Raw genomic sequence first — 9,069 nt, 5'->3', positions numbered from 1 at the left:
GCTGAGCAAAATGAGTCAATCAAAGACAGACAATTATCATATAGTTTTACTTATGAAGAAATTCAGACACACACACACACAAAACAAATATTGTTAAGGTTCCACTTATACAAGGTACTTAGAATAATCACAGTAATAAGCGAGAGCAGGCAGGGTGGTGGTTACTAGGCTTAGGGGCAGGAGTGTTTAATGGATGGTGGTAATGGTTGCACAAAAATACAAATATACTAATATTACTGAATTGTATACCTAAAATGCTTAAAATGATAAAACTTATGTATATTTTATCACATCAAAAAATGGTAATCGAGGAAGAAAGGAATTTTGTGTAAGGTCACACAGTAAAAGCCAGACCTAGGATCAGAAACTAAGTGTATTTGATTCACAGACTTAGGTCTTCACCACACTCCCATTTTGTTTACTGAAATGGTCCCTGATTCTATTCTGCTCTCCTGCCCTCTGGGCCTTCTATCATTTGCACATCACTGGTAGAGTTATCTTCCCAGGGAGATGTAACACAGGACAAGGTGTCATTTACCTTCTACATCCAGCCTGACAGGGTCACTTTTGCAGAAACTGACCGGATTGGAGACCTCACACTCGTATTTCCCGGCATCCCCCTTCCTGACAGGGTCTATGGTGAGGGTGCTGTTGTCCTGGGACAGCTTCTTCCTATCCGTGAGCATTAGAATCTGGCCATTGAAGAGCCACTGGATAGAGACCCCGGTGTTACTTGAGGAGCAGGTCAGGACCACAGAGTCATCTTCTGTGACTGTGGTGTTGCTGGCAGTGAGAAGGGGTTGGGACACTGGCTCTGTGGAGAAACAGAGGAGGTGACAGCATGAGAGTGGGCCTGGGGTCTGGTGACCCAGCGAGCTCTGTCAAGGTGCCCCTGAGGATGGCCCTGCCTCCTGCACAAGGTTGAGTGTCTGTGTTCAGGTGGCAGTCTGTCAGGACTGGGCTGTCCCTCTAACACTGGCCCTCTGTCACGTGTCTGCTCTTCCTGGATATCTCTGTAGCGTCAGCACCAGGAACCTTCTAAATCTCCATGTGCAGCATCCTCAACATCAGGGGGAATTTTATAGCCACTGGCTTCTTGGGAACATTTCCTGAGCTTTCTGAAAAGATCAGGCCCTCTCTCTAGTATGGTGTTTTACATAGAAAGGGAAGGCATTTATTTCTCTTTTGTAAAATAATTTATTAGAAAATGAGAACAGCCCAGCCAGTCTTTCTGAGCTTAGGTTTGGAGAAGCTCCAATCTAAAGGGTTTCTCAATCTGAATAAGACTTTTACTTCCTGCCTGTGGATTGACTATTACAGGGAGAACCTCTTTAGAGTAGTGGTCACAGTTTTCACAGAAGGCTGGTACTCTTAGCTGTGGGCATAAATATGTACTTTGGCATTGCTCCTTCTGTGCCATGAAGGGACGTCATGGGGGCATCTACCTATATTGCAGTGGGCACCATTATGCAGTGTTCTCTCAGTGTTGGATCAAATGTGCTGGGGTCATACAGTGTTAGAGAACTGGGAGACTGCAGAGTCAGGACACAGTAGAGGGGCTGCATCAGGACTCTTTCTTTCCCATTCCCCAGTGGTCTCACTGCAGAGATGCTCTGGTACAACTGGAGACACAGTTTGGCCAGATTACAGACAGGGGTGACTGGAAGGGTGGAAACCAGGTTATTTAGTAGTTAAGTGTCTGCCTTTGACTCAGGTCATGATCCCAGGGTCTGAGGAAGTCTGGGGAACCACTGGGAAGAAAGAGTTTCACCAGGAGGAGGATATGAGTCAGGAGTAAAAGGCACGAAATGAGCCCATGAGCCTATGGGGACTGCAAACCTGCTCCTACTGCCTTTGACTCCCTGGATGAGTCACGTAGAGAGTAGATCAAGGGATCATATGTCCCTGTCAGGTGTGTTCCACTTGTTACAGTAACAGAGGGAAAAAGCCCTGGATGATGGCACAGTGAAAGATCATTCTCCTGGTGACCTGGTCAAGCTGGCTCCTCACGGAACCTGGCAGACGCTGCTGCTCTGATTTCTGTGTCCTCCAGGCAATAGCCTGGGAGGGTGGGCCTGGCCACAGGGTTTATCAGAAGAATCCAGGAAAGGCTTAAGGGTAGAGGGAGCTGCACAGAGCAGGACTAGTCCCAGCCGAAGAGGAGGAGGAGGAGGAAGATGAAGGAGATGGAAGGAACAGGGAGCCAGAAATGTCCCAGGCTGTGAGCAGGGGGGGTTACAAGTGACTTCAAAGACTCCAGGAAGAACCCACAGCTGACCAAGGGGCAGGGCCAAGGCAGCCCTGCAAATCCTCCCATGGCCAAGCAACACCACAGGCGTCAGGAGACTCGTCTCGGGGAGTGGCCTAAGGGGCTGGTGGTCAAAGGGACAGAACATGGCTCTCAGTCCCTGAATGGACAGGGAGCAGGTATGGCCAGGATCTCCTGGGACTCTGCATCCAGGGACCAGATATGAAGAGACTGAATCATTCATTCATTCCTTTCCTCCTTCATGAAAGAGCAATTGAGATGTTGGGTCTTGTGCGGGTTCAGGGTACATGGTCAGGAGGAGAGGGCGGAGTCCTTTCTCTTACACGCCCCTGGGATCACACCAACACATCGGGAAACAGTGAGTCCAGGTCCAGTGCAGGAGCTGTGGATCGGCCACTGGGGAGGCCTGGGCATTCCCCGCACTGACTCTGATCGTTGATGAAGGTGATTTAGTTCCTGAGTAAAACCATGAATTCTCCATTTGCTCTCCCTTCCCAGACCAGAAAATCTGCCTTGAGCTGTGGATCCCTAAGAAGAAAGGTCTGATCCACCAGCTGCTCTCAGGGTCCAAAGATGCCTAATAAGGCCCCCTGAGTGGAGGAGGAGATGTGGCCGTGGCTGCAGACAGACCCTGTGGGATTGTGATCTGCCTGCTGCTCTGGTCTGTGTGACTCTGATTCAGTGTCTGCATCGCCCTCTGCCTCCATTTCCCCTCAATCAAAATCAAGTAATGGCTTTTGATTAGCTGTGTTCTCTGTCATTAACCTGAAATCTTTCACAATTACCTGACCTAAGGCTGGCTATAGAGGAGCTGCCCAAATAAACATCTGTTATTTGCTTCCATGAGACACAGCTCCCTGGGCTGTATCCTAAGTGCAGGAGTTACTACCAGGAGTGCTGACCTTCCTCTAGGGTCTCCTGTCCTCCAGGGCGCTCAGTGTCTCAGGAACCTTGCCTATCACTGCTTTCTGCCCCACTTCTCAGGTGAGGGACCAGGCTCTGCCCCTCCCCAGATGCTGAGCCCTGGCGGGTGACCCGCTCAGGAACCTCAGGACTCAGGCACCAGGAGATCATTGCTCCCAGTCAGCCCTGCCAGGAAGTCAAAACCCAAGCCTAGCACAGACTCCCCTAGCTTGGTCACAGGAGTCAGAAGTCCTAAAATGGATGTAGACAGGAGCTTTCTGGCCTGAGCTCTCTTGAGGATCCCAGGGGACCCATCAGGCCTGGCGTTAACTGAGCCCCACTGGGTCTTTCTCAGAGTTATGATCACAGACAGGGAGGAGCTCCAGGGGCTGGACTGAATCTGTCTCCCTTTGCTGAGTTACACCTGTCAGGCTTGTTCTCTTTGCAGGGAATGTCTGCTGGGTTGGAATCCAGGAGTCAAATTCTGATCTTTGGAAATGTGTCTCCACTGTGTGTCCTGCACTAAATGCTTGAACCACTACAGGGACATAAAGCAGAGAGGGATGGAGGCCCAGTGCAGGCCTGTGAATCCTGTGTGTGTGAAGTAGAATTCCCCCCACCCGACACCAGAGGTGAGAGAGGAATTACTCACGGAATACTCGGAGCTGTCCAGGTACTAGTGCAGTTTCAAATTTTCTGTTTATGATTTGTAGGATGTAGGATCCAGTGTCGTTCAGGGTGATGTTCTGGAACAGCAGGGATCCATTGGGGTATATTGTCTCTCTGCGGCTGTATGCAGGCCCCGGGGTAGTGACTTTGGTGTCTATTACATATAATAGAATTTTATGGGTCGGCAATACAGTTTCCCCTCTGAACCAGGCAAGGCCTGCTGTATCCCCAGGCAGATTGAGGACCCGCAGAAGAGCATCCTTCCCTTCAGCAGCATTGGGAGGCACGGACTCCACAGTGACTTGGGCAGTGGTGGGCGGATTCCAGGAGATTAAGAGTGAGACTAGGAGGGAAGAGAGGGGACGGATCAGTGTTTGGACCTATATGTTGGAATGGAAATCTGGGACCCTGGAGGTAGAGCAGGTCCTAATCCCCCAGGCTTAGGGTTAGTGCGAGCATGCACAGTATCTGGGTGTCTGTGTGTGTCTCTTGCTGGTCAAGGTCAGCTACATGGCTGTGCTAAAACTGGGCCTCTGAACTCATTTCCTCCTTTTGAACACTCTCCCTCAGATGTCTGTGGCTCTCTCTTGATTGCCCTCAGATACCTGCTCACACTCAGGGGCTCTTGGGAGAAGCCTGTCCTGACCACCTCCTCTGAAGATCTTCTGTCTTCACGTCCTGACCTTTCCCTGCTCTGTTCCCTTCAGGGGGCTTGTCCTTACCTGACATGACATTCTAGATGTCTCTGTGGGTCTGTCTTCCTCCCAGAGAAGTGAGCTCAGGGAGCAGGGACTGGTCTGCTCTGTGCTGTCCCCCGGGGTGGCCCGGCTGCAAATACCAGGGCTGAGCGTCCCCAGGGCCCTCCGAGTCTGGCGCTTATCGGTCAGGACCCCAGGGTGGTGGCAAGGCCAGGGTTTAGGGTCCCTGGGTGTGGTTCCCGTCAGGTTGCAAAACTGAGTCCCCGGTGAGGAGGCCCTTGGGACCCAGCCCCTCACTCCCCACTTGCAGATCCCGAGGCCGCCCCGTCGCTGAGCCGGCTCCCCCGCCCCGCCCGCCGCCCCGTCCCCCGCGGAGCCCCGTCCGCCCCCCCAGGCCCCAGGCCCCAGGCCGCCGCTCCCCAGTCCTCCCGCCCCTCCCAGGGGATCGGCCCCCTCACCGGCCAGCAGGAGCTCCTGCCAGGGGCCGCGCCCTGCTCGGGGAGAGGCCGAGGGGGGCTCCATGGTGCCCGCTGCCCGCTCCGTCCGGCCGGGGTGAGAGCAGCTGCCGCCGCGCAGACGCTCGGGCCCCGCGGTCCGCCCCACAGCGCCGCGTCCTTCCCCCTCCGCGCGGGGCCGCCTCTGGGGGCGGGGCCGGGTCACGCGGGCCGGGCGGGGGCTCGCCGCCCCCCCCTCCCCGACGGCAGGTCCCGGGGTTCCCTTCCTCTGTCCCCGTGGGGGTCCCCGCAGCTGCGCACACGGCCTGCTTGGCCCGAGCACGAGCCCGGGGCGTCGGGTCCGGGGCGCGCCCCGCAGCTGGGGGCGAGGTGCAGGGTCCGCGCCCCCACAGCCCTCCCTCCTGGCCCTGGGGCTTCCCCCTGCAGAGCGGGAGCCCGCGGCCGCCTCCAGAGCCTGTCCCGGGACGTCACCCCCACCGGGCCTGGGGATCACCTGGGGAACGTCATCAAGACTGCGGAGGCCCAGGTGACCCCTGGACAGGCTGCTTTAGCAGATGCGCAGCCAGGCTGAGACCCCGGGACGTGGCGCCGGGGCCGCCTCTGCTCTGCGCCCACGGAGGGAGGGTCCGCAGATCCTGCGGAAAAGCAGATCTGACTCGGCAGGTGTGGTGTGGACCCCGGAGCCTGCATCCAACCAGCTCCCAGGGGACGCGGATCCTCCTGGCCCGGGGGGCAGGCTTTGAAGAGCCGGGCTGAGGGGGACCCGGCTCCCTGAGAGGGTGACCCTTGTCCCTTCCCTCAGTGGCCTGTGCTGTGTCCTGGCCTTGAGTCTGTGGGCACCACACACACAGCCCAGGGTCCCCAGATCCAGGGGATCGTTTCCCTTTGTTACAGGGAAGTCCTGCTGGGCCTGGGTCTCCCCAGTGATCTCACCTGCACTGGGGAGTTTGGATTTCCTCCTGGCAGCAAGGTCACAGAGAGGGCTCTGGGGGTGAGAAAGGGGCAGACTGGTTGATGACTAGTGAGGGACCTAGTGGGCAATCCTTTGTGTACCTGCTGCCTGGCCTCTCAAGAGCTCAGTTCCCAGATGGGAAGTGGTTTTTTCTGTGTCATGGGAAGAGAAGATGGTGGTGGCATATTGGGTGCCTAGGACTCCCTGGCTCAGGGAAGGATTTGAGTAGACCCTCCCTCTCAGTGTCTGTTGGCTGATCTGTGGCCCAGAGAATGTCATTTGCTCCCAGTCATCCTGGGCAGCCTGTGTCCTCTGCCTCATAGACTTTCCTATGGTTACTCTGCCTCCCCTGTGGGTGGTGCCAGGCAGGCAATAGGAAGTTACATAGGGACCCCTGGCAGATTGGGGTGCTCCTAGGGCCCTCCTGGCAGCAGGCAGGACAGTACTGGCACGTGGGAGGGACCAGAGGTTCTGTTAGAGAAAGGGATGGAAATTAGGCTCCCCCTCCACCTCATCCATAAGCTGCTTCTGGGTTTGCGCTCCTGTGTGTTGTCTGCATGTCCCTATGTCACCTCCTGGAGCTGATGCTGGGGCAGGCTCCAAAAGGATTTGAATGAACTCAGACCTGTTGAAAGGGCTAGCCTATTTAAAATCAAGTCATTTGTTTTCTTTTTTCTTTTTTCTTTTTTAATTTTTGATAGTCACACAGAGAGAGAGAGAGAGAGAGAGGCAGAGACACAGGCAGAGGGAGAAGCAGGCTCCATGCACTGGGAGCCTGACGTGGGATCCGATCCTGGGTCTCCAGGATCGCGCCCCTGGCCAAAGGCAGGCGCCAAACCGCTGCGCCACCCAGGGATCCCTGTTTTCTTTTTTAGTATGCTGTTGTTGAGTTCCTTATATATGTTAGATATTAATCCCTTAACTCTACATAGTCTGAAAATATTTTCTCACTTGGTAGGTTGGCTTTCCATTTTGTTCATGGTTTCTTTTGCTGTACAGAAACTTCTTAGTATGATATAGTTCTGCTAGTTGACTATCATTTCTGTTGCCTGTGCTTTTTGTGTCATGTTCATAAAGTCATTGCCAAGATCAATGTCATCAACATTTTCCCCTATGTTTTTTTTCTTAGGAGTTTTATTGCTGGGGTCTTATCTTTAAGTTATTGATCCATTTTGAGTTGATTTGTGTATGTGTAAAGTAAGTGTGCCATTTCATTCTTTTGCATGTGGCTATCCACTTTCCCCAACATCATTTGTTGAAGAGACTATCCTTTCCCACTGTGTATTCTTGACACCCTTGTCGAAGATCCGTTGACCTTATATGCATGGATTTGGTTCAGGGCTCTTTGTTTGTTCCACTATTGTTTCCCTCTGTCAATACAGGTACCTGCTAGAGAACTGGTTCTGAACTTGGGTTTGGCTCCTCACATCTCAAAAACCCACACTTGAGAGACAAATGACGGCAGATGCACTCGTTGGAGTGCTGTCATCATGCCTTACTGTTTTGATGACTGCTATTTTGGAATGTAGTTTCAAATTAGGAAGAGTGATGCCTCCAGCTTCGTTGTTCTTGATCAAGTGGACTTTGCTATTTGGCGTATTTTGTGGTTCCATGCAAATTTGAAAATTGCTTTCTTTCTCTTTCTCTGAAAAATACTGTTGGCATGTTGATGGGGATTGCATTGCATCTATAGGTCATGTTGACTAGTAACGATATTTTAACACAATTCTTCCAATCCATGGACAGGGGATATCTTTTCATTCATTTGTGTGTGTTTCAATATTTTTCATAAATGTCTCACAGTTTTCAGTGTATTTATCTTTCCCCTTCTTGGTTACATTTAGTCCAAATTATTTGATTCTTTTTTTCTCCGTTTTTTTCCTCAGAAGACCTTGAATTCTTTTACTTATCTGTAAACAAGTTAGTGGCAACAAAATTTCTTTAAAAAAGAAATTTTAAAATTTATTTTTTAAAGATTTATTTATTTATTTATTTATTTATTTATTTATTTATTTATTTATTATAGACAGAGAGAGAGAGAGAGAGGCAGAGACACAGGAGGAGGGAGAAGCAGGCTCCATGCCGGGAGCCCGACGTGGGACTCGATCCCTGGACTCCAGGATCGCGCCCTGGGCCAAAGGCAGGCGCTAAACTGCTGAGCTACCCAGGGATCCCCATATATTATTTTCAATACACTGCAGTTTGAAAGGTGTACCAACTCAGAGGCATAAGAAACTTCAAAAGCCATAGATACAGAGCTTAGGAAGGTGAAGGCTGTGAATGACCCTTATCATTTAATGCAGTGCTGGATTTTCCATTCTTCACACATAAGCAGGCTGGTCATGTTATTACATGGGCCAAAAAAGAGCTAATCTTCCAAGAAATGGAACTTACTCTGGCATTCTCCTAGGTTTGCAGCCTTTCCAAAGTCAAATGCCAAGATACCAGCAAGTGTATCTTTGGGCAATGATCTAAACAACAGGCTCTGCTTTCTTGTGGTGGCAAATGGGGCCTTTGTCTTGCTTTCCATGAGTAGACGCTGAAGCCATGGTGTCTTTGTCTTTGCTTCTCTTCTAGTTGAGTGTACTCTGCTTATTCCTTGACCCAAAATCTGTGGGGACTTGGGGGTTGCCTCCCAGGCAGCATCTCTGGTCCCCACAGAGCAGTGCTCACCTGCCTCTGCCACTACAAACAGGACAGGTGCCTGCCTCCAGGTGCCTGGCTCCACCCCTCATGGCCCCTCCAGAACAAAGTATGTCATTGTTTCTGATGGTGTTGTAAATGGGATGATTAATTCAATTTCCAGGTAGTTTGCTGTATGTTCCTTGTAATGTATAGAAATGCACTGATTTCCAGGGGAACTTAGGTCACTCAGTGGGTTGAGCATCTGACTTCATCTTGGGTCATGATTCCAGAATCTCGCAATTGAGCCCCAAGTCAGGCTCCCTGTTGGGCAGGGAGAGTGCTTCTCCCTCTCCCTCTACCACTCCCGCTGCTTGTTCTCTCTATGTCAAATAAATTTTAAAAATAAATTAAATCTATAAATACATACATAAATGATTCTTTATAGAAATACACTGATATCTATATATTGATTTTGCATCCTGCAGCTTCCATATTTGT

Source organism: Canis lupus, chromosome 1, assembly GCF_003254725.2.
Source record: "Canis lupus dingo isolate Sandy chromosome 1, ASM325472v2, whole genome shotgun sequence".
Lineage (NCBI taxonomy): Eukaryota > Metazoa > Chordata > Mammalia > Carnivora > Canidae > Canis > Canis lupus.
Note: the sequence above shows the minus strand (reverse complement) of the source record.